This window comes from Aquarana catesbeiana, linkage group LG07, assembly GCF_042186555.1.
Source record: "Aquarana catesbeiana isolate 2022-GZ linkage group LG07, ASM4218655v1, whole genome shotgun sequence".
Lineage (NCBI taxonomy): Eukaryota > Metazoa > Chordata > Amphibia > Anura > Ranidae > Aquarana > Aquarana catesbeiana.
This window is the reverse complement of record NC_133330.1, coordinates 19,734,084-19,758,665: the sequence shown is the minus strand read 5'-3', so window position 1 is coordinate 19,758,665 and position 24,582 is coordinate 19,734,084. Positions and strand designations below refer to the sequence as shown.

The window sequence follows — 24,582 nt, the reverse complement described above, 5'->3', positions numbered from 1 at the left end:
CAGTCTGTTTTGCCGGCTCAGTTATTAGCAGATCTGTCCTCTCTGGGGAAAACCTAAAATCATGATTTGCCGAAGAAGCACAGGCGTAGGTCAAGGCTTGTATTATTGAGATATCATGTCTTGTGTAAGAAATCATTGATTATTTGGTAAAGGTAGGGTAGCTGGTTGTCACCATACACCTGTAGATATGTTATCCATGTCTGCGTTTCCATTAATAAGTCTGTACATCAGCAGGTTGCAGGTTGATAGTCTCCTGCTGAAAATGTGCTGCCTCTCGTTAGCATGTTTAGCATTCCATAAACGGCCACGTATAGAAGAGCTGACACCTTCCCATGCCCAGGCACACAATAGAGGCCTCTCTTCATACAGGATTCTGCATTTTCTACATACCTCTGATATTGCTTCAGGGAGAGCCTGTGTGTGACCTATATTACCATTGTTGAAGGAAGTGAGAGCCGCTGAATGATTGTAGGAGGAACAAGAGATGTTTTACATAATACACAGCCAGATTATATACTGTATATGAATAACAACCTCCATAAAGATATATATTTCCTCCAGATGAATGTATTCCTCATAGCTGGTTCTTGATTATGTCCCTGTCCTGGAAGTGATTGAATCATAATGATCAAGTCCAGGGTTTCTCAGCCAGGGTTCTGTGAAACCCTAAGGTACCTCCAAAGGTTGCCAGGGGTTTCTTGAGCAATGAACAGTTTTTGCCTTGCAGATAAGTACCCACTGACATCAATTATCTTTTTAGTTTTCTGTAAGGGGGAAATTCTTTCCAATGACCACAAATGTAGGGAGCTTTCTTCCCACTGACCAACCCACTAATGTATCATGAGATTTTTTAGCAGGGGTTCCCTGAGACCTGAAAGTTATTTCAAGGGTTCCTCTGTCTTGAAAAGGTTGAGAAAGTCTGATTTACTCCTTAATGTCGGGGCCAGGCATTGAGAGGTCTGCGGAGACTGATGGGAACCCTGAAGTGAGTTTACAGCTAAGTTAGGCATTGAACAACACAGGGTTTAGGTGACACTGGCTATTATAGAGGAGATATGATATGACACAAGCATGGTTCAGCTGGGATTTGGCATTCCTCTTAAGAGCTCTGCCTTGTTAAATATTTTTGTCCCGTTCTTTCCGAGACTTCATTTCTTCTTCTTTGTTGGCCACAGCTTTTACATTTTTAATATGAGAACAAGTTGCGTTTAGCAGCTAGTGGGCTGTCTAATGGTACATTTCATCATCCTCGATGCTAGTTCCAGGCACTGGTGTCCATTTGGTGATCCTTGATAAACCACAAAGTACAGGCAGTGCTCAACTGCTCCTCAGAGTCTCATGTACTAGTAGCAATGAGAACACCATCTACATCTGATAGCGGCTGAGGAACTCTTCCTTCTGTTTCTCACATCTACTCCAGAATGTGTTGGTGGTTCTTTTTCCATTGAGAAATATGCTTTAGGATATAAACTTGTATACAAGCAGACTACAGCAAGACAGGCCACTGACAGAGTTCTGCTGCCGGCTGCCAAGCTGCCATGTTGTGTTGAAAGCTGTGTTTGGGGTTTTTGCCAGTTGGAGAAATCTTGCTATCTGGATGGAAGATGCCATCTCTGATCTGGTGCCCAAACGTCAAAATACAAACTGTGGCAAGATGAGTGTGAGCTACTATAAAGATACTATGCCAATATACCCTTCTCTACACCCTGTCCATATACATACCATGGGAAAACACTCTGTCTATACACCCAATGTCTCTACACCATGTCCATACACAATGTCCATACACCCTGTCCATACACAATGTCTATACACAATGTCCATACATGATGTCAATGCAACCTTTCCAAACACCCTGTCCATACACAATGTCCATACACCCTGTCTTTACCCACCCTATCCATGCACCATTCTTATGTACCCTTTCATTTCTCTACACCTGTCCATAGACCCTGTCCCTATACCCTGTCTATACACACCATACCCTTACACCACGTCCATTCACTCTGTCTATACATAATCTGTGTATACACTCTGTCCATGCTATATGCCCATACACATCCTAGCTATACACCATATCTATTCACACCATGTCTCTACACCATGTCCATACAACCTGTCCCACCACCTTTTCAATACACCCTGTCTATACACACCCTACTCCTACACTATGTCCATTCACTCTGTCTATACATCCTGTCTATACACACTCTATGAATACACCCTGCCCATGATCCATGTCCATAAACACCCTGTTCATACACCATGTCTATACACCCTGTCCCTTCACATCCTGCCTCTAAACCATGCCCATGCCCCATAGCCATACACACTCTGTCTTTATACCCTGTCTATACACTATGTCCATACATAACAGGTCTCTACACCCTGTCTATACACACCCTGTCCATACACCATGCCTATAAAAATATACATATAAAAATCTACAGTATATACCCTGTGTATACACTATGTTTGGCATTGAAATGTATGGTTGAGTATCTACAGGGAAAATTCAAATTCCCCATCTCTGCTTTGGTTGATCTGTTTATGTAATAGTTAGTGGGGAGGCCTGGTATTGTTTTGCTTTGTGTCTTTTAGGGTTCTTTGCGTTAGAAGCAAGGAAGCATAAAAACCTCTGTAGTGTATATTAATTTGCTTTACTAAACAAAAATGCTGTACTCAGTCATAGGAAAAAAAAACAATTCATGGCATACAAAGCATCACAAAATTTACCTACAACATGCACAAGCTATCCTGAGCTTCATGAACCAGTCCAACAAGTTTGTTAGCATATAGATAGGGGAATCTTAGCTTCTTAAAAACAATACATGGTCTTAAAATGTTATTCTATATTTATGCTATAAAAATCACAAAAATGGCCATAGCAACACAGGCACTCCTAACATTCGTAAACATGCCAGACACCTTAGGGTAAGACTGATGTCCTGTCCTGAGCTATGCCACATCTTACAAAATGAACCAGTAAAATATTGTTTGTTTCATTGGTTATGGTGTTCATGTTTATTAATCATGTATAATACATCAGATAAGTACTGAGCTCCTCTAGGGTCACGGGTTTCCTGGATGTACAATCAAAAGATGCAGTTGGAAGCAGTTGTTGATGGCAGTACTAGGGCAAAGAACAGAGCTGATGTTTTGTATATGGCTCATGATAGAATGGCGAAATAATAAAAAGTATCGACCCTGAATGCAACGTGTTCCTTATACGGAGCTGCGTGTGGATGGAAGGATATGCCTAAGGTGAACATACTGAAGTCTGTGGGTAATAGAGTCAATGTAGGGGCACTAAGTCCACTTTCATAGGAACAGAAAACTTACAGACATTAAGACACAAAGATAAATGTATGGAAGGTAAAGCAAAGCTTTTGCTCAACTACAGTGCCTTGAAAAATGAGTCCTACCCCTTGAAATTTTCCACATTTTGTCATGTTACAACCAAAAATGTAAATGTATTTTATTGGGATTTTATGTGATAGACCAACACCGAAGTGGCACATAATTGTGAAGTGGAAAGAAAATGATAAATTGTTTTCCAAATATTTTACAAATAAATATGTGAAAAGTGTTGCGTGCATTTGTATTCAGCCCCTCTGAGTCAATATTTTGTAGAACCGCCGTCCTCTGCAATTACAGCTGCAAGTCATTTTGGGGATGTCTCTACCAGCTTTGCACATCTAGAGAGGGACATTTTTGCCCATTCTTTGCAAAATAGCTCAAGCTCTAACAGATTGGATGGAGAGCGTCTGTGAACAGCAATTTTCAAGTCTTGCCACAGATTCTCAATTGGATTCAGGTCTGTATTTTGACTGGGCTATTCAAACACATGAATATGCTTTGATCTAAACCATTCCATTGTAGCTCTGGCTGTATGTTTAGGGTCGTTGTCCTGCTGGAAGGTGAACCTCCGCCCCAGTCTCAAGTCTTTTGCAGACGCTAACCGGTTTTCTTATATGTTTGCCTTGTATTTGGCTCCATCCATCTTCCCATCAACTCTGACCAGCTTCCCTGTGCCTACTGAAGAAAAGCATCCCCACAACATGATGATGCCACCACCATGTTTCACGGTGGGGATGGTGTGTTCAGGGTGATGTGCAGTGTTAGTTTTCCACCACACAGCATTTTGCTTTTAGGACAAAAAGTTAAATTTTGGTCTCATCTGACCAGAACACCTTCTTCCACATGTTTGCTGTGTCCCCCACATGGCTTCTTGCAAACTGCAAACGGGACTTCCTATGGCTTTCTTTCAACAATGACTTTCTTCTTGCCCCTCTTCCATAAAGGGCAGATTTGTGGAGAACACGACTAATAGCTGTCCTGTGGACAGATTCTCCCACCTGAGCTGTGGATCTCTGCAGCTCCTCCAGAGTTACCATGGACCTCTTGGCTGCTTCTCTGATTAATGCTCTCCTTGCCCGGCCGGTCTGTTTAGGTAGACGGCCATGTCTTGGTACGTTGGCAGTTATGCCATACTCTTTCCATTTTCGGATGATGGATTAAATAGTGCTCCGTGAGATGTTCAAAGCTTGGGATATTTTTTTATAACCTAACCCTGCTTTATACTTCTCCACAACTTTATCCCTGACCTGTCTGGGGTGTTCCGTGGCCTTCATGATGCTATTAGTTCACTAAGGTTTCCTAACAAACCTCTGAGGGCTTCACAGAACAGCTGTATTTACACTGAGATTATATTACCCACAGATGGACTATATTTACTAATTATAAATAAGGTGACTTCTGAAGGCAATTGGTTCCACTAGATTTTAGTTAGGGGTATCAGAGTAAAGGGGGCTGAATATAAATGCACGCTACACCTTCCACACATTTATTTGTAAAACATTTTGAAAAAACATTTATCATTTTGTTTCCACTTCACAATTATGTGCCACTTTGTTTTGGTCAAAATCCCAATAAAATACATTTATGTTTTTGGTTGTAACGTGACAAAATGTGGACATTTTAAAGGGGTGTGAATACTTTATCAAGGCACTGTAAGCCATACACAGTTCAAGTCCTAGACAAAGTCCATTGTTCCAAGCATGCTCCTCTCTAGGAATTGCAGTAGTCCATGAAGTTGGCTCATCGGTGAACCTTATCATTGAACCTGTCAGGGCAAAACCAAAACCTTGTCCACAGGATTGAGAAATGAGAATCCATCCCACCCAATTTTTTTAGGGTTCCACTGAGCTGTTTCTTTCTGTACACCATCCCACAAGTATGGTGTGAACAATTGTTTCCTATGTGCCTGGTTCACACCATACATGTGTGATGGTGTACAGAAAAACACAGCTCAGTGGAACCCTAAAAGATTTGGGTGGGATGGATTCTCATTTCTCAATCCTGTGGACCAGCTTTTGGTTTTGCCCTGACAGGTTCAATGATAAGGTTCACCGATGAGCCACCTTCATGGACTACTGCAATTCCTAGAGAGGAGCATGTCTGGAACAATGGACTTTTTCTAGGACTTGAACTGTGTATGGCTTAAGCCGCGTACACACGAGCGGAATGTCTGACAGAAAAAGTCAGACGGAAGATTTTCATCGTATATTCCGATCGTGTGTGTAGGCCTCATCTGACTTTTTTTTTTTTGAAAATTCTGACGGACCTAGTAATAGAACATGTTCTAAATATTTTCGACGGAACCAATTCCTATCGGGAAAACCGCTCGTCTGTATTCTGTTCCGACGGACCAAAAACGACGCATGCTCTGAAGCAAGTACGAGACGGAAGCTATTGGCTGCTGGCTATTGAACTTCCTTTTTCTAGTCCCGTCGTATGTGTTGTACGTCACCTCGTCTGGGACGGTCGGACTTTGGTCAGACTTTGGTTTGACCGTCTGTAGGCAAGACCGCTTAAATGGAATTCCATCGGAGTTCCGTCAGAGAAACCTTTGGAGTTTATTCCAACGGCAAAACCGGTCGTGTGTACGCGGCATAAAAGATTTGGGTGGGATGGATTCTCATTTCTCAATCCTGTGGACCAGGTTTTGGTTTTGCCCTGACAGGTTCAATGGTAAGGTTCACAGATGAGCCACCTTCATGGACTACTGCCATTCCTAGAGAGAGGGATGGCTGGAAAAATGGACTTTGTCTAGGACTTGAACTGTGTATGGCTTACAGCGCCTTGAAAAAGTATTCACACAAACAATTGTTTCCTATGTGCCCGGTTCACACCATACATGTGCGGTGGCGTGCAGTAGACACATTCAATTTGTTTCGGTCTGAATAAAAATCGGACAAATTTTTGGTTATTTCGGAGATTCGGATGTCCATTTATATGGTTCACCCTGAAGAGAATGGAAGCCAGAAGAGCAAGTCTCAAACACAGCACCATGAGATGGTAACACTGTAGCTGTGGAAAGTGCACCAAATGCTGGCACCCCTTGCCCCTGTTCGGATTCTATACATACCACATGCTGTCCCTTCTACAACAGGAAACATTATTTTTCACTACCAGTCCTGGGGAAGTTTGCAGCATTTCTTCTTTTGGACCTGACGTTAACACTCTGAATCACTCTTCCCAGCTTGAGTCCACACATGCCTTGGAGTCTTCATTGGTCTCATAAAGCAAGGCTCCTTCCTCCGCGTTTTCCGGGAAGGAATATTCTGTGACTATGTGGGAATTTGTGCAAAAGATCACTACCATGATTGCTGACTCAGAACACAGGGGCCGCAAGCGTATTTCTTCTCCTCCAAAGTCTCTGTTATGCCCGCAGCTGCTTTTGCACTTACAGCTTAGGATGACAAGCAGTCTAATCAATCCCTTTTGGACGATCTGGTGCCTGAGGAAGTTCAGTCTGCTGACATACCTCCAAGGCTTAAGGATACCACCTTGGTCCTTATTGACACAGAGCCTACATGTTTAGAACTCGAGCAGGGTTACCAGTCCGACTCCCTTAAAATTCCCCAGCTGGTTTTGTATGGTGACTAGTGACAAGTCATTTTCTCCTCCAACATTTCTCCTTGTCCAACAATACCCTATATTGAGTAGGTGTTTGGCAAAAAATGGCCCCTCTCTGTAGAGAATCCGGCCATTCCGTACTTTAAAGTGATACTAAACACACACTGTTTAATTTAAATTGTCCCTTCTATTTCTGTATAGGGATAACGGCACTGTAATTAGTTTAACAAAAAAAACAACTTATTTTTCCTAATCGATATACAGCTGTTACATGACCCGGCTCTCTCCCAGCCTGTCTGTAGGGAAACGTAAGCAGGAGGAGCTTCTAGTCCTCTACTGGTAAATAAAAATTAATAGCCTTTGGAATTCAGAGTAAAAAAAAAAAAAAATTAATATCAATAATAAGTTTTTAATTGTCATACAAATATACACTATATTATCAAAAGTATTGGGATGCCATTATAAAATGGTCCAACTGTTCATCCATGTTTAACAATTACTATTACGTCAAGAGTACGAATTATTATTATCAGATGAACTGCACATACAGTATTTACAATTCTTCCAATATAAGCGTTATTTGACACATTCTGTATGATAACCTCTTGTTTGTACATATTATCCAGAAAACAATAAGAATTATGGAAAAAAAAAAATAAATCCCTGGTGGTCCTCCCATGAAGGTCCCTGTTCAGACACTTCCTGTTATAGGGTGACTACGCTCTGTCCGAGTCTCCCAGTTGCACTCTGTCACAGGAGCTTCCCATGGAGACCACCAGTGGCCGTTTAATCGCTTGCCGACCGCCGCATGTACATATAAGTCAGTAGAATGGCACGGCTGCGCAAATGGGCGTACCTGTACGTCCCTTTAAATTTGGTGCCGTGTGGCCACGTGCGCGCCGCCAGCGGCGCGTGCGCAACCCTGCCGCAAGCTCCGTGACGAAGGGGTCCCACATGCCTGACAAAGGGGTCCTGCATGACTCCGAAACGTTGCACTCTCCTTGTGTTGTGATCATGCAATAAATTACACATTTGGACGCTATCTATGTCGTTCCATGGTGTGCTGACAAATATCTTCATTCTCCGTGAGTGTGATCGCGGGTCCCACGGACTCGATGTCCACGGGGATACCCGCGATCATCTCATGGAGCTGAAGAACGAGGAAATGCTGATGTAAACAAGCATTTCCCCGTTCTGCCTAGTGACACTGATAACAGCCCCCTCCCCCCCACAGTTAGAATCACTCCCTAGGACACACTTAACCCCTGCAGCGCCCCCTCCTCATTAACCCCTTCATTGCCAGTCACATTTACACAGTAATCAATGCATTTTTAATTGCACTGATTGCTGTATAAATGTGAATGGTCCCAAAATCACGCCAAAAGTGTCCGATGTGTCCGCCATAATGTCGCAGTCATGATAAAAATCGCAGATCGCCGCCATTACTAGTTAAAAAAAAAAAATTAATAAAAATGCCATAAAATTATCCCCTATTTTGTAGACGCTCTAACTTTTGTGCAAACCAATCAATAAACGCTTATTGCGATTTTTTTTAACCAGAAATATGTGGAAGAATACGTATCTTCCTAAACTGAGGGAAAAAAATGGTTTTTTTATATATTTTTGGGGGATATTTATTATAGCAAAAAGTAAAAAATATTGCTTTTTTTTTTCAAAATTGACGCTCTTTTTTTGTTTATAGCGCAAAAAATAAAAACCGCAGAGGTGATCAAATACCACCAAAAGAAAGCTCTATTTGGGGGGAAAAAAAGACGTCGATTTTGTTTTGGAGCCACGCCGCACGACCGCGCAATTGTCAGTTAAAGCGACGCAGTACCGAATCGCAAAAAGTGCTCCGGTCTTTGGCCAGCCAAATGGTCCGGGGCTTAAGTGGTTAAGCACACATAATGCAGGTATGGTCCTTCGTTGTCATCATCGGTAAACCGGCCCTGAGAAATGCCATGAATCCATCACTGCAGAGCATATGGACAGGAAGTAGCTGCAAAGAAGCTGCAGGAGATCATCAGCACTGAGACATAACGGGTTTATTTAAACCAGGCTCAAACTGGCCAAAGGGTACAGCGGGCATTTGCCCGGTGGGCCAGGGCTGCCGGGCCACATGTCCTAACAAGACCTGGCTAATGCGAAAGAGAGCTTCAGAGGGTGATAACCATGACATAAAATATGCCATTATATTGCATATATAATGCACCTGGCTCTCACCCCGCGGATCTCTGTCTGGCACAAGCCATGTGGACCTTCAGGGATTGACACCGACCGAGCAGGACTCTCTAAATCCTCCTGGACGGAGGAAGACAGAAAACAGAATCTGTGAAATAATGTGCATAGCCAGATTCTGTTTTCTACTACCATATCGGGTCTGGTGCGTGCCTCCAGGGAGGGACTGTGACAGGGGCAGGAACTTACTCTGATACAAAGACAGAGCTGTGCCGCTCCAGGTGGGAATGATCGCTCCATTCAACCTTGTGTTGCAGGTCCAGTCCTCAGCCTGGATAAGAGCCAATGGTTCAAGAAAGGTTGACCACACTCCCAGGTATGAAGCAGTGATGATTACTTTATGTAAGATAAAAATCCATCAAGATACAACTTAAGACATCATGAGACCCCGATGTGACGGAGGGGGGGGGGGGGCGTGGAACCCAGAATCCCTTGGAGAGGTTGGGAAACCCTTGTTTCAGCTCCCCAGGCACCTCCTATGTCTAAGTCACCCTGTGTCACTAATAGGGGCATAGGGTGACCGAGAACCCCAGTCTGATCTGTACTAATCAGACTCACTTAACGAGTAACGCGGTTTTGAAAGACGAGCAACTTTTTAAAAAAAATTCTGACTCGGTTTGCGAAGTGTTGTCTCGCAAAACGAGCAGAATTCAAGCGAATGGAGTGTGCAGTACCGCATTTGGCCAGAGGTGCCGGTGACACTCGGAACGGTTCGGAGCCGTTCGGAAATACTTGGAAGCACTCGGAAATACTCAAACACTCGGAAATACTCCGTTCCCCGAGTGTTTACGAGCCTTTCTGAGGGTTTCCGAGTTCAGCCGAGCTGTCCCTAAATATTTCCGAGGCTCTCCGGCACCCCCCCACCTCTGGCCACATGCGGTATTGCATGCAATAGAGTTCAATGCGGAACAAATTATCTTCATTTCCATGGACTTCTATGGGGAAACTCGCTTTGATACCCTGTTTCCCCGAAAATAAGACCTAGCGTGATTGTCGGTGATGGCTGCAATATAAGCCCTACCCCCCAAATAAGCCCTACCCTGTTTCCTCCGAAAATAAGCCCTACCCTGAAAATAAGACCTACAAGGACTTTAACTAGGGAATATTTGGGGGGTAGGGCTTATATTGCAGCCATCACCGACAATCACGCTAGGTCTTATTTTCGGGGAAACAGGGTATGTGAGTGCTTTGGATTACAAGCATTCTCCTGGAACTGATTATGCTCATAATCCAAGGTTCCACTCTGTGTATATATATATATATATATATATATATATATATATATATATATAAATATATATATATAAATATATATATATATATATATATATATATGTATATATATATATATATATATATATATATATATATATATATATATATATAGTATATTGTCTCATACTATGGTGTGCTCTGTGTTGGGTCGTTTGGGGTATGGCTGTATTCCATTGTTCTATTATGGCTGTCTGCCTTGGGTATTATGGGATGTGTATGTAGACTAGCTGTGAGAGGGGAGGGGGGATTCCTCCAACAGCTCTCCCTGCTGTTTGGACAATCTACCCCACCCTGAATGCAAAGGGGGGGATTGTGCCGAGTGTTATCTCTGTGTACCTGTGTTTCAATAAACAGTTTCATGTTTAGCAACCAAAACGAGTACTGCCTAGTTATTGGTTGTCAATGGTTTGGAATATCTGATATCTATATTCAGACTGGAGGAAGTGATATATGACGAAAGCACTCAAGCGGAGTGTGGGACGTTTCATTACAACCTCTATGCAGGCATGGCAAGAATAAAGCGCTTCACAAATCAAGGTTCGCTTAGTCATGACTAAGCGAACCTTGATTCGTGAAACGCATTAATCTTGCCATGCCTTCATAGAGGTCTCATGATGTCTTATGATGTATCTTAAAGGATTTTTATCTTCAATAAAGTAATTATCACTGCTTCATACCTGGGAGTGCGGTCAACCTTTCTTGAACCATAGGAACTTACTCTGCTCGAGTAATCCTCTTGCTGCAGTGTGTCACCTCTCGCGGCACTCAATAGAGATGCCGGTGCTCGTAGAGATGCCAGCGCTCGTAGAGATGGTGGCACTCAATAGAAATGTCGGTGTCCATAGAGAAGCCAGTGCTCGCAGAGATTGTGGCGCTCAATAGTAATATCGGTGCTTGTAGAGATGCGGGCGCTCAATAGAGATGCCGGCACTCAGAGATACCGGCGCTCAGTAGAGGAGGCGTTCCGGGAGGGACAGTAGGCTGACAGCTGATAGCCTAGCACTCAGCCTAGCACTCAGAGGATGATTAAAGATGTATTAGGCTACACACGTAACACGTAACACACACTACGCAACATGCTTAGGATACCCTATGGGTGTAGCCAGATACTGTCTTTATTCTTCTTATTATTCTTGTAATTTGGTTTAAAAAAAAATGGGCTGCTCATTCAAAAATGCCCAGGCCTATTTCTTGTCCCAGTCCGGACCTGATTTAAACATATGACAATTGCTTATCATGCACAGAGCACAGAGCAAAGTAAATGTCATCTAGCTAGGGTTCACATCTACTTTAAGACAGGGAAGTCTCATCTAGTATTAATAAATCACATTCCAGGCACAGAGTGGAGACAATGGTGTGAGCAATAGTACGACCTAGTGAATTTCTCCCCTGTTCAGACTAGAATGCCTTTGTCCAGATGCCATTGTATTGCTGGTGGTGTGGAAGTGCTGCTGTACAATGGTAGATAAGTGAAAGTTACAAGGAAATTGATACCTCTACAAAACATAAATAACAAACACAGAAGGCATTGTCTAGGCATGTGTATGCTGATTCTGTTAAAAGGCACGAAGAGTAGGACTTACAGACTGGCACAGTGATGGAAAACAACCCATCCCAACCAGAGACAGAATGTTGGAGGCCTGGAAAGATGGCCATGTGGATATGGCCCACTGCATCACTTAACAGATATTGATAGTATGAAGGATGATGATCATACGGTGATTTCATTCCTTCATGTCCTGCTTAATGTTCTACATTTGTGTTTTTTTTTCCAGGATGCTTTGCTGTGCCCTAAGGCGTAATATTATTTGCCAGGCTCCATTGAGTTATGCAGAGTGCTGAGCCAGAAGTATGACTAGGGGTTAATGTTATATACTTACCAACTGTCGAGGTACTGGGGAGCTAAGCCCAGTGGTTTGGGGCAGGCAAACAATTGATTACCTTGGACAACCCAGATGGGCTCTTGCCTTGGTAGCCTCTATGGAAGCCTAGATCCTGTCCTGGGTCCAGAGGACTGAGCACTGATGGTTGAGAACTGAGAAACTACTGAGGATTGTGCTGCTGCTGAGGTCAAACCCATTTTATCATTAGGAGATGGTCTGAGGTCTGGCAATGCTGAAGTGACACGAGGACCACAATTGGCCTATTGCTGCAGTCACATAGCTGGTGCAGTGAACACTTGAGGGCCTCTGATTTGTGAAGGCTTCTTAGCCTGCCATTGAGTGAGGCTAAGCATGAGAAAGTCTGAGAATTGACCCAGACTGTTAATCAGAATACTTTATTAATTCCAAAGGGAAATTATTGCGACACAGCCATACTCAAAAAAGACAACGTGAGATTACAACGATTAACAGAACAAGACACAATGACACCACGAAATTACCAATAACAGCAATTAGCACCCATAAAACAAATTAAAACTGTACTCTAATAAACCATCCATACAATTAAAATACAACAATAACACAGAATAAAAAAACAACAGAAAATCAAACTATAAAAATGCAAATAATACACGCTTTCTCTAGCATTACCCCAAATAATAATTAACATAATACCAATTTACTATAAAAAAAACGACATATAAATCCTAAACATAAACCAGATTTAAATCTTCACCCCCAGCCCTCGCAGAGAAGAATTATATAATTTGATGGCCACAGCCAAAAATGATTTCCCGTGTCGCTCTGGGGTGCATGGCAGTCGTAACAATCTGTCACTGATGGTACTCCGCAGCCTGACCAGCGTATTGTGGAGTGGGTGGGAGGAGCTGTCCAAGATTGAACGTACCTTGAACAAAGTTCTCCTCTCCAACACTTGTTAAAGACTCCAACTCCAATCCAACAACATCACTGGCCTTGCGAATCAGTTTGTTGAGTCTGCTGGTGTCAGCCACCCTAAGCCTTCTTCCCCAGCATGCCAATGCATACAGGAAAGCGCTGGCCACCACAGACTCATAAAACATCTTCAGCATCGTCCGGCAGATGTTAAAAGACCTCAGTCTCCTCAAAAAATAGAGACGGTTCTGGCCTTTCCTATAGTGCACCAGCTTATTATCTTTGTGCACCCCCAGATACTTGTAACTGTCTACTACATACACATCCACTCCAAGGATGGAGATGGGGGTCACTGGTGCCTTCCGTCTTCTCAAATCCACAACCACCTCCTTTGTGGAAAACTGAGGCCCTAATGATTTTTGGGTATTATAGCATTTAATTGCCAAGTCATCTGCAATAATCCTAAAGGAAAGACGTACTGGACCACCCTCAGTTAAAGGAAGTAAATGGTCTGGGAGAAAGTGTATGATTCTCAGTTGGGGACAAGTTTAGGATTTTCAACTGGGGACAAAGTGTATGATTCTCTGTTGGGGACAAGGTGTATGATTCTTAGATGGGGATATGGTGCATGACTCTCATTTGGGGACAAGGTATATGATTCTCAATTGGGGACAATATGTGGGATTCTTAATCCGGGACAAGATGTAGGATCCTTTGTTAGGGACAAGGTGTATGTTTCTAATAGTATGGTCCTGAATTTGTAGACAATGTGTATGACTCTCAATTGGGGACAAGGTGATTTTCAGTTGGGGAAAGGGAGTATGATTTTCATTTAGGGACAAGGTGTATGAATCTCAACTGGGGACAAGGTTTATGGTTCTCAGTTGGGGACAAAGTGTATGATTCTCAACTGGGGACAACTTGTATGATTTTCAACTGAGGACAAGCTGTATGATTCTCAACTGAAGACAAGGTGTATGATTCATAACTGAGGACAAGGTGTATAATTCTTGATTGGGGACAAGGTATATGATTCTCAACTGAGGACAAGGTGTATGATTTTCAACTGAGGACGAGGTGTATGATTCTTAACTGGGGACAAGGTGTATGAATCTCCACTGGGGACAAGTTGTATGATTCTCAACTGAGGACAAAGTATATGATTCTCAACTGAGGACAAGGTGTATGAATCTCCACTGGGGACAAGGTGTGCAATTCTCAACTGGGGACAAGGTGTGCGATTCTCAACTGGGGACAAGGTGTATGATTCTCGACTGGGGACAAGGTGTATGATTCCTAACTGGGGACAAGGTATATGATTCTTAACTGGGGACAAGGTGTATGATTCTCCACTGGGGACAAGGTGTATAATTCTTGATTGGGGACAAGGTGTATGATTCTTAACTGGGGACAAGGTGTATGATTCTCAACTGGGGACAAGGTGCGATTCTCAACTGGGGACAAGGTGTGTGTTTCTCAACTGGGGACAAGGTGTGTGATTCTCAACTGGGGACAAGGTATGTGATTCTTAACTGGGGACAAGGTGTATGATTCTGGATTTGGAACAAGGTATGTAATTCTCAACTGGGGACAAGGTGTATGATTCTTAACTGGGGACAAGGTGTATGATTCTTAACTGGGGACAAGGTGTATGATTCTCGATTGGGGACAAGGTGTATGATTCTTGATTGGGGACAAGGTGTATGATTCTCGACTGGAGACAAGGTGTATGATTCTCGACTGGAGACAAGGTGTATGATTCTTAACTGGAGACAAGGTATATAATTCTCGATTGGGGACAAGGTGTATGATTCTTAACTGGAGACAAGGTGTATGATTCTCGACTGGATACAAAGTGTCTGATCCTTAACTGGAGACAAGGTGTATGATTCTTAACTGGGGACAAGGTGTATGATTCTCGACTGGAGACAAGGTGTATGATTCTCGACTGGAGACAAGGTGTATGATTCTCGACTGGAGACAAGGTGTATGATTCTTAACTGGAGACAAGGTGTATGATTCTTAACTGGAGACAAGGTGTATGATTCTTAACTGGAGACAAGGTGTATGATTCTCGACTGGAGACAAGGTGTATGATTCTCGACTGGAGACAAGGTGTATGATTCTCGACTGGAGACAAGGTGTATGATTCTCGACTGGAGACAAGGTGTATGATTCTTAACTGGAGACAAGGTGTATGATTCTTAACTGGAGACAAGGTGTATGATTCTTAACTGGAGACAAGGTGTATGATTCTCGACTGGAGACAAGGTGTATGATTCTCGACTGGGGACAAGGTGTGTGATTCTCAACTGGGGACAAGGTGTATTTTTTTCAGTTGGGGACAAGGTGTGTGCTTTTCAACTGGGAGTCCTACTAATATTCGAAAGCCCTAATTGTATAGGGGCATTTCCATAGAAATACAAAGAGATAGTCACTTACTTCCAAGTATGTGTAGGCTCAGCATTCAGTTACCATATAGGCGTAATTTATGTTAGTAGCTACTTAAAAGTATTTGAGAAAAAAAGTATTTTTTGGAAAAAAAATGGGCTTGGACTTTTTAGGCACGACCAAACAAGATGTACAAAAATATATATATTTTATTAAATAAACATAGAAAAAGACTTCTTTGAATATTAAAATGCACATTAATAAGATTTACAACTGTATATAACCAATTTACAACGACATGGAATCCGACAGATAAAATATCATAACATTGTCGCAATGGATCCAGGAGTATGACTAGATTGCAGTGAAGTGATGCAGACTTGAACTTAGCTCTACATGTTACGCGCCTTGTGCTTCTTCAAGAGCATCAGGAGGACTAACAAATGTGGAAAAAAGAGAATCATAAATAAAGATGTGTAGATATATTAAACATAATATAATCAATGATAGAAAATAATAAAAACAATCAGTTTCACATAACCCATGGGTAATCAGTCAAAAGGACAACAACGAAGGTAAGGCCAGCAAACCAGTTAACTATGGGGGTGTACAAAATCTGGTACCTAATATATACCCCAAGTGTATAGAAACAACATGGACAAGTTGTCCACAAAGTCTTATGAAATGTATATTACATTTGGGAAATGGAGGGGGGGGGGAGGCTAATCAGAAAAGAAGACAAAGGGAAACGAAAAAGGGGGGTAGGGGGGAAAAAGAGAAAGAGAAGGGGCAAAGAAAAAGGAAGAGAAAAAAAGGGGGTTTGAAAAGGGGAGGAAAAGAGAGGGCCAATAATAGCTTATATGAGAACTACACTGCGAAATAAACATATAGAAAGGCATAATAACCTGATTACATAGAAAAGTATTACTTACTACGTAATGTGGAATGTATGGAGTATAAGCTCACAGCTAAAAACAGGCCAAGAAGGAAAAAGGCAAAATACAGGGAGGCTGTTGAGGGGTAGGTAGTACCATCAAGATAATTAAAGTATGGAAATCTATAACACATCAAAGCAGATAGAAAGGCGTTGAAAGCTTTATTAATGTCCCACCGTCCCGATGACCAGCTCTTGAGGGATGCTAGAATAAAGAGACTCAACATCCAGTGTCAACTTATTAATGTGGGTTTAAATATTCAAAGAAATCTTTTTCTATGTTTATTTAATAAAATATATATATTTTTAGTACACCTTGTTTGGTCGTGCCTAAAAAGCCCAAGCCCATTTTTTTCCCAAAAAATATTTTTTCTCTAATTCATACAGGACGTGGCATCGGTTATATATACAGTATCCATAGCGCCACTATGTGTTGATAGTTATTATTCACTTGAAAGTATTTGACTAAGCTCCAGAGAGCTGTAATTATTGTTCCATGTTTTGTCTGTGAATTATCCCTCCCAGGGACCATAATGCTCCTTCAGGACAGAGTTATGTGCCCACTATGCTGTTTGCCCCGTCTTTTCCTGCAGGGGATCTGTTAGCACGGAGTGAAAATTCTGAAATTTCCCTAACGTATATTGCAATACATGTTAAAGCTGGCCAACTGTGTGAAAATGATTTGTCTCTGGCCAGTTCCTTCTCTACTTTGCAAAATGGCAATACTTACTTATGGCGCTGTTTAGTGGGCATAATATAGCACCAGCTTGAACATGTATTGCAATATATGTGAACCATGAATACCTTTTTTTTTTGCAAATGTTTGCCAGAAACGTATAAGGATGTATACAATGTGCAGAGGGTTAATTCATATCCTCAGAGTTAACGTGTGCTCACACCCATTTAGCGCCTGGTGTTTTATATATATGGAAGCTATATGAATATGAGAACAGACCTCTCCATTTCTGTTAGCGCAGAGTGATTCTTACAGGCACTATAGGGTAGACATACTTTGACTATAAAAGCAGACCGCCTGTGGTTGGTGCAGGACATGGAAGAACTACATGAGACTCCTACAACAATCTTAAGTGGCTATCTGAGGTGGCTTGAAGTGGCATGAGGAATGTTTGCACACCTTAGGGTTGGACACAAGAAAGGCAGATGGAGGAGTGATCAAAGCTCCAATGTCATAGGAACTCAGGAAAGGCAGATAGAGGTGAGATCCCAGCACCATGTACTAGGAGCTCAGGAGAGGCAGATGGAGATGGGATCCAAACACTGATGTCCCAGGAGCTCATTAAAGCCAGATGGAGGTGGTATCCCAGTACCAATGTCCCAGGAACTCAGGAGAGGCAGATGGATGTGGGATCCGAGCACTAATGTCCTAGGCAGATGGAGGTGGGATGCCAGCACCAATGTCCCAGGAACTCAGGTAAGCAGATGGATATGGGATACGAGCACTGATATCCTAGGGGCTTAGGAAATTCAGATGGAGGTGAGATCCCAGCACCAATGTCCTAGGAGCTCAGGAAGAGGCAGATGGAGGTTGGAGTCCAGCACTAATGTCCTAGGAGCTCAGGAGAGCAGATGGATGTGGGATCTGAGCATTGATTTCCTAGGAGCTCAGAAAATTCAGATGGAGGTGAGATCCTAGCACCAATGTCCTAGGAGCTCAGGAGAGGCAGATGGAGGTGGGATCCAAGCACTAATGTCCTAGAAGCTCAGGAGAGGCAGACGGTGGTGAGATCCCTGCACCAATGTTCCTGGAGCTTAGGAGAGGCAGATGTATGTGGGATCCGAGCACTAATGTCCCAGGCAGATGGAGGTGGAATGCCAGCACCAATGTCCCAGGAACTCAGGTGAGCAGATGGATATGGGATCTGAGCACTGATATCCTAGGGGCTCAGGAAATTCAGATGGAGGTGAGATCCCAGCACCAATGCCCTAGGAGATCAGGAAAGGCAAACGGTGGTGAGATCCAAGCACTAATGTCCTAGGAGCTCAGGAGAGCAGATGGATGTGGGATCTGAGCATTGATCTCCTAGGAGCTTAGAAAATTCAGATGGAGATGAGATCCCAGCACCAATGTCCTAGGAGCTCAGGAGAGGCAGATGGAGGTGAGATCCCAGCACCAATGCCCTAGGAGATCAGGAAAGGCAAATGGAGGTAAGATCCAAGCACTAATGTCCTAGGAGCTCAGGGAGAGGCAGATGGAGGTGGGAGTCCAGCACTAATGTCCTAGGAGCTCAGGAGAGCAGATGGATGTGGAATCCGATCACTGATTTCCTAGGAGCTCAGAAAATTCAGATGGAGGTGAGATCCCAGCACCAATGTCCTAGGAGTTTAGGAGAGGCAGATGGAGGTGAGATCAAAGCACTAATGTCCTAGGAGCTCAGGAGAGGCAGATGGAGGTGAGATCCCAGCACCAATGTCCTAGGAGCTCAGGAGAGGCAGATGGAGGTGAGATCCACCAATGTCCTAGGAGCTCAGGACAGGCAGATGGATATGGTATCCTATCCTAGTACTAATGTAAACGAACTACATCATAAGGGGGCCATATTTATATCAGTGTTCATTTATACTAGTATCAGCACCCAGCTGCATTGATATGCTGAGCCATAAAGTGTGAATAATGTTAGGAGAGGTCCATCAACAAGTAGAAGGAGGTAATTTTTCTATGTACTGTGGGTTCAGCTGAGCATTACAGAGAAAGGAGAATCATCCAAATGATGAGATGAGTTTGCTAAACAGGTGCAAAGTTACAATTAATAATGCAAAACAGGTTCAGGATAACAAAGAGCATGTATACACTGCAAAATAATACAAAACCAAATATGAAAGCTGCATAAACATGGACTCTTCACAGCAATGTTTCTGTGACTCAACTAGGGTAACGGGCTGCACAGCTTAGTCTGTATAACTATAACAACAGAGAGTCTAGCTGAGAATCCCTACTTCAGAAAAACAGTTCAGAACACAAACAGTTACTGTACTTGCAATCATCCTCATAGACAGCATCCTTCACAGTGAAGTCCAGAGTAGCTCTGGCAATACAGTCTATGTTCACTACCTCCCATATGACAGTGCTGGACATTATATTATGCTTATATGCTGGTCAAAATGTGCTTAATATATTATACTGGTCTCAATGTTCTGGGCATATATGCTGGTCTCAATGTGCTGGGTATACATGCTGGTCTCAATATGCTGGGTATATTATACTGATCTCAATGTGCAGACTCTATACTGGTCACAGTGTGCTGATCACATACTGATTATAATGTACTTGTTATTACATACTTGTTACATAATATGCTGAGTATACTATACTGGTCATATACTGGTCACAATCTGCAAACTACATACAGGTCATAATGTACTGGTCTGATACTGGTCACAATGTAATGGTCACATACTGGTTATAATGTGCTGGTCACTTACTTGTTAAAATGGACTCATCATACTGCATACTGGTCACATATGGGTTATACCGGTACTGGTCAAATACCGGTCACATACTGGTCACAATAAGCAGGCTGCATGCTGGTTATAATGTGTTGATTATATATGGGTCATGATGTACTGGTCACGTGCTAGTTATAATGTGCTGATCATATACTGGTTATAATGTGCTGGTCACATACTGGTTATAATATGCTGGTCATATACTGGTTATAATGTGCTGGTCACTTACTGATTATAATGTGCTGGTCACATACTGGTAATAATGTGCTGGTCACATACTGGTTATAATGTGCTGGTCATATACTTGTAATATTGTGCTGTCACATACTGATAATAATGTGCTGGTCACATAATAGTTATAATGTGCTGGTCACATACTAGTTATAATATGCTGGTTACATACTGGTTATAATGGGCTGGTCACATATTGGTTATAATATGCTGGTCACATACTGGCTATAATGAGCTGGTCACATATTGGTTATAATATGCTGGTCACATACTGGTTATAATGGGCTGGTCACACACTGGTTTAAATATTTTGGTCATAATATAATAAACTGGTAATAATATATACTGTAGGTCATAATGTGTGAGTAAAGTTTACTGGTCCCAATATACTGGATGTAATATGCCAGTCATGATGGACTGGACCTAATATACTAATAGTAACATGCTGGATATTATATGTCAGTCATAATGTGCTGGAATATAGTGGATACAGTATGTTGGATATAAATTGTGTGCAGTGGGCTGGGCACCCTTTATATAGACCAGCACCATGGAGAGCTCCTTGTCAGTGTCAGTTACCTACAAGAGGAACAGCTGTGACATCCCCCCCAGTGATGTCCCATATTGGCATGTATCTAGTTCCTCACCATTTCATGTATTAGGATGTATAGCATGGACATAAAAGTAGATTGCCCCCAGTGATGTCCAATATTGGTCTGTCTCTGGTTCCTCAACGTGGGGTGTAGAGTAGAAGGAGTAGATCATCTGTCAAGTGTAGAGTACACGGAGTAGATCACATGTGATGTATAGAATATAGGGAGTAGACCATACGTGAGATGTAGAATACAAGGAGTAGGGCATACATGAGGTGTACAGTACAATGAGCAGATCATACATAAGGTGTAGGTAAAAGAAGTGGATCATACGTGAGGTGTTGAGTAGAAGAAGTAGATCATATGTCATAGGTAGGGTACACAGAGATAATATGTGATGTGTAGAATATAGGCAGTAGATCATACATGAGATGTAGGATACAAGTAGTAGATCATATGTGAGGTGCAGGGTACATGGAGTATATGATACATGAGGTGTAGGGTATATGGATTAAATAATACATGAGGTGTAGGATACACAGAGTAGCGCATACATGCGGTGAAGAGTAGAAAGAGTAGATCACATGTGAGGTGAAGAGTAGAAAGAGTAGATCACATGTAAAATGTAAGATACAAGGTGTAGATTAAAACGTGAGGTGAGGGGTGCAAGGAGTAGATCATAGATGAGGTGTACACTTCAAAGAGTAGATCATACATGAAGTATAGGGTACAAGGGGTAGATCATTGGTGAGGTGTAGAGTAAAAGGAGTAAATCATATGTGAGTTGTAGGATACAAGATGTAGATTATACTTGGCAGATGTAGGGTACAAGAATTGGATTGTACATGAACTGGTAGGTCCAACAGGTATGTAGTTGTACACAGTTGGAAGGTGACCTCTTAGATCCCGTTACTGTAGAGTTACCTTAATAGTAATCACAGAGAGGTGTAGGGTACAAGGAGTAGATCATACGTGATATGTAGGGTACAAGCAGTAAATCATACATGAGGTGTAGGGTACAAGGAGTAGATCATACGTGATGTGTGGTGTACAAGGAGCATATCAGACACGAGGTGTAGGGTACAAGGAGTAGATCATATGTGAGATGGGGGGGTACAAGAAGTAGAGCATACTTGAGTTATAGGGTACATGCAGTAGATACTACGTGAGGTTTAGTAGAGTTGCTATATTAGTAATCACAGAGAGCAGCCTTGCCTCTTGTTTCTTCTGTTCTTCTAATGTTAGAGTCATATCATTTGGGGTGTGTTGTCACAACTTTATCCTCCATGGTCAGACTGCCCCATTATCCTAGGGACTTTCCGTGTATATGAGTCGGGGATGGAAGAGGTGGCTGGTGCATCTACCCAAAGCTTTCTTCCATGAAGGGTGCCATCCTGACAACCCCCAACCCTGCTGCGTACCCACCTGACCCCTTCTAGCTTAATATATGGAATCACATTGATCAGCGGGAAATACTGACCCTGTCTTGTCCCCCTCTTGTTCACGGTTTGGGTTCCAATGCGTTTGCATTGTGTAACCTGAATCTTTACTACAGGTACAGCTTCTTTATATTGAACCTCTGTGTATTTACTTTAATTGTTTGTGAAGCTTCTCAATAAAATTGATTGGCACAGAACAGTGGCATCCATTGTACCTGATACATGTATCTCTTTGTGATTAGTAACAGATTGGCAGTGGCACAGCATGGTATTGTCCGACCGTCTTGTGAAATATCCCCAGCACTCTAGAAATGGCTTTCTGCAAACATTCAAGATCAACAAACATAAATTTAATTTCTTTCAGTCTGTGCCAAGTTACCGAATTTTGGACCAGGTCCCGTGTGTGTTTCCTCAGAGACATCAATCCAAGTTAAAATTAGTCGGTGCAGATCTCCCTGACAGTACTGCGCTTGGTGTCTCCGTGTCCGGGTCTGTCCCCGTCCCATCAGGTACAACGAGGTGAGTGTGACACAAAGAGACCATCTCTGATCCCAACACAGCCAGTCTGTGCTGGGATCAGAATACTTTTCTCTAATTCATCATGCATCAATTTTAAGGCTGGAGATGGCATTTGCTGGAGGATTTTAATTAGGGTTAGGTGCACATACAGCTGAATTTAGGCTTGTAGTGTGTTGGCTGCTTTGTAAGGTGGGGAAGGTTTTCAGGTATCCAGAGGCTGAGAGTTGTGAGTTGCCTTACTAATTTGCTGATGCTCAATAATACTACAAAGTGCAGTCAGGAGATGGGGCAGTGTACAGGCAGGAGATGGGGCAGTGTGCAGGTAGAAGATGGGGCAGTGTGCTGACAGGAGGTGGGGCAGTGTACAGACAGGAGATGGGGCAGTGTGCAGGCAGGAGACAGAGCAGTGTGCAGGCAGGAGATGAGGCACTGTGCAGACAGGAGGTGAGGCAGTGTGCAGACAGGAGATGGGGCAGTATGCAGACAGGAGGTGGGGCAGTATGCAGGTAGAAGATGGGGCAGTGTGCAGACATGAGATGAGGCAGTGTGCAGACAGGAGATAAGGCAGTGTGCAGGCAGGAGACAGAGCAGTGTGCAGGCAGGAGATGAGGCAGTGTGCAGGCAGAAGATGGGGCTTTGTGCAGAGAGGAGTTGGGGCAGTGTGCAGACAGGAGGTGGGGCTTTGTGCAGGCAGGAGATGGGGTAGATTGCAGACAGGAGGGGGGGCTGCGTGCAGGCAGGAGATAGGGCAGTGTGCAGGCAGAAGATGGGGCGGTGTGCAGGCAGGAGATGGGGCAGTGTGCAGACAGGAGATGGGGCAGTGTGCAGGCAGGAAGTGGGGCAGTGTGCAGGCAGGACGTGGGGCAGTGTGCAGGCAGGAGACGGGGCGGTGTGCAGGCAGGAGATGGGGCAGTGTGCAGACAGGAGGTGGGGCAGTGTGCAGGCAGGAGGTGGAGCAGTGTGCAGGCAGGAGGTGGGCAGTGTGCAGGCAGGAGACTGGGCAGTGCGCAGGCAGGAGATGGGGCTGTGTGCAGACAGGAGATGGGCAGTGTGCAGGCAGGAGATGGGGCAGTGTGCAGGCAGGATGTGGGGCAGTGTGCAGGCAGGAGGTGGGGCAGTGTGCAGACAGGAGGTGGGGCAGTGTGCAGGCAGGAGTTGGGGCAGTGTTCAGGCAGGAGGCGGGGCAGTGTGCGGGCAGGAGATGGGGCAGTGTGCAGAAAGGACACGGGCAGTGTGCAGGCAGGAGATGGGTCACTCTGCAGGCAGGAAGTGGGGCAGTGTGCAGGCAGGAGGGAGGCAGTGTGCAGGCAGGAGATGGGGCAGTGTGCAGGCAGGATGTGGGGCATTGTGCAGGCAGGAGGTAGGGCAGTGGGCAGGCAGGAGATGGGGCAGTGTGCAGGCAGGACTTGGTGCAGTGTGCAGGCAGGACTTGGGGCAGTGGGCAGGCAGGAGGTAGGGCAGTGTTCAGACAGGAGGTGGGGAAGTGTGCAGCAGGAGGTGGGGCAGTGTGCAGTCAGGAGGTGGGGCATTGTGCAGACAGGAGGTGGGACAGTGTGCAGGCAGGAGGTGGAGTAGTGTGCAGACACGAGATGGGGCAGTGTGCAGGCAGGAAACGGGAGGTGTGCAGGCAGGTGATGGGGCAGTGTGCAGGCAGGAGATGGGGCAGTGTGCAGGCAGGAAGTGGGACAGTGTACAGGCAGGAGGGGGGCAGTTTGCAGGCAGATGATGGGGCAGTGTGCAGGCAGGAGATGGGGCAGTGTACAGGCAGGAGGTGGGGCAGTGTGCAGGCAGGAGTTGGG

General features: G+C 43.8%; 1 protein-coding gene across 13 annotated transcripts in view; it reads left to right on the top strand.

Annotated features, from left to right (window-relative positions):
• Positions 1 to 24,582, top strand: part of ATP2B2 (ATPase plasma membrane Ca2+ transporting 2) — a 292,280-nt gene that overhangs the window by 36,060 nt on the left and 231,638 nt on the right. Inside the window, exon 1 of one of the 13 annotated variants that reach the window (XM_073591714.1) lies at positions 22,629 to 22,783. The exons of 11 other annotated variants lie outside the window; for them this stretch is intronic. The gene's annotated coding sequence lies outside the window, so the exon portion shown is untranslated. Of the gene's footprint in view, positions 1 to 22,628; positions 22,784 to 24,582 lie in introns of those variants that run through there. One more of the 13 variants, XM_073591713.1, reaches the window with a different exon arrangement.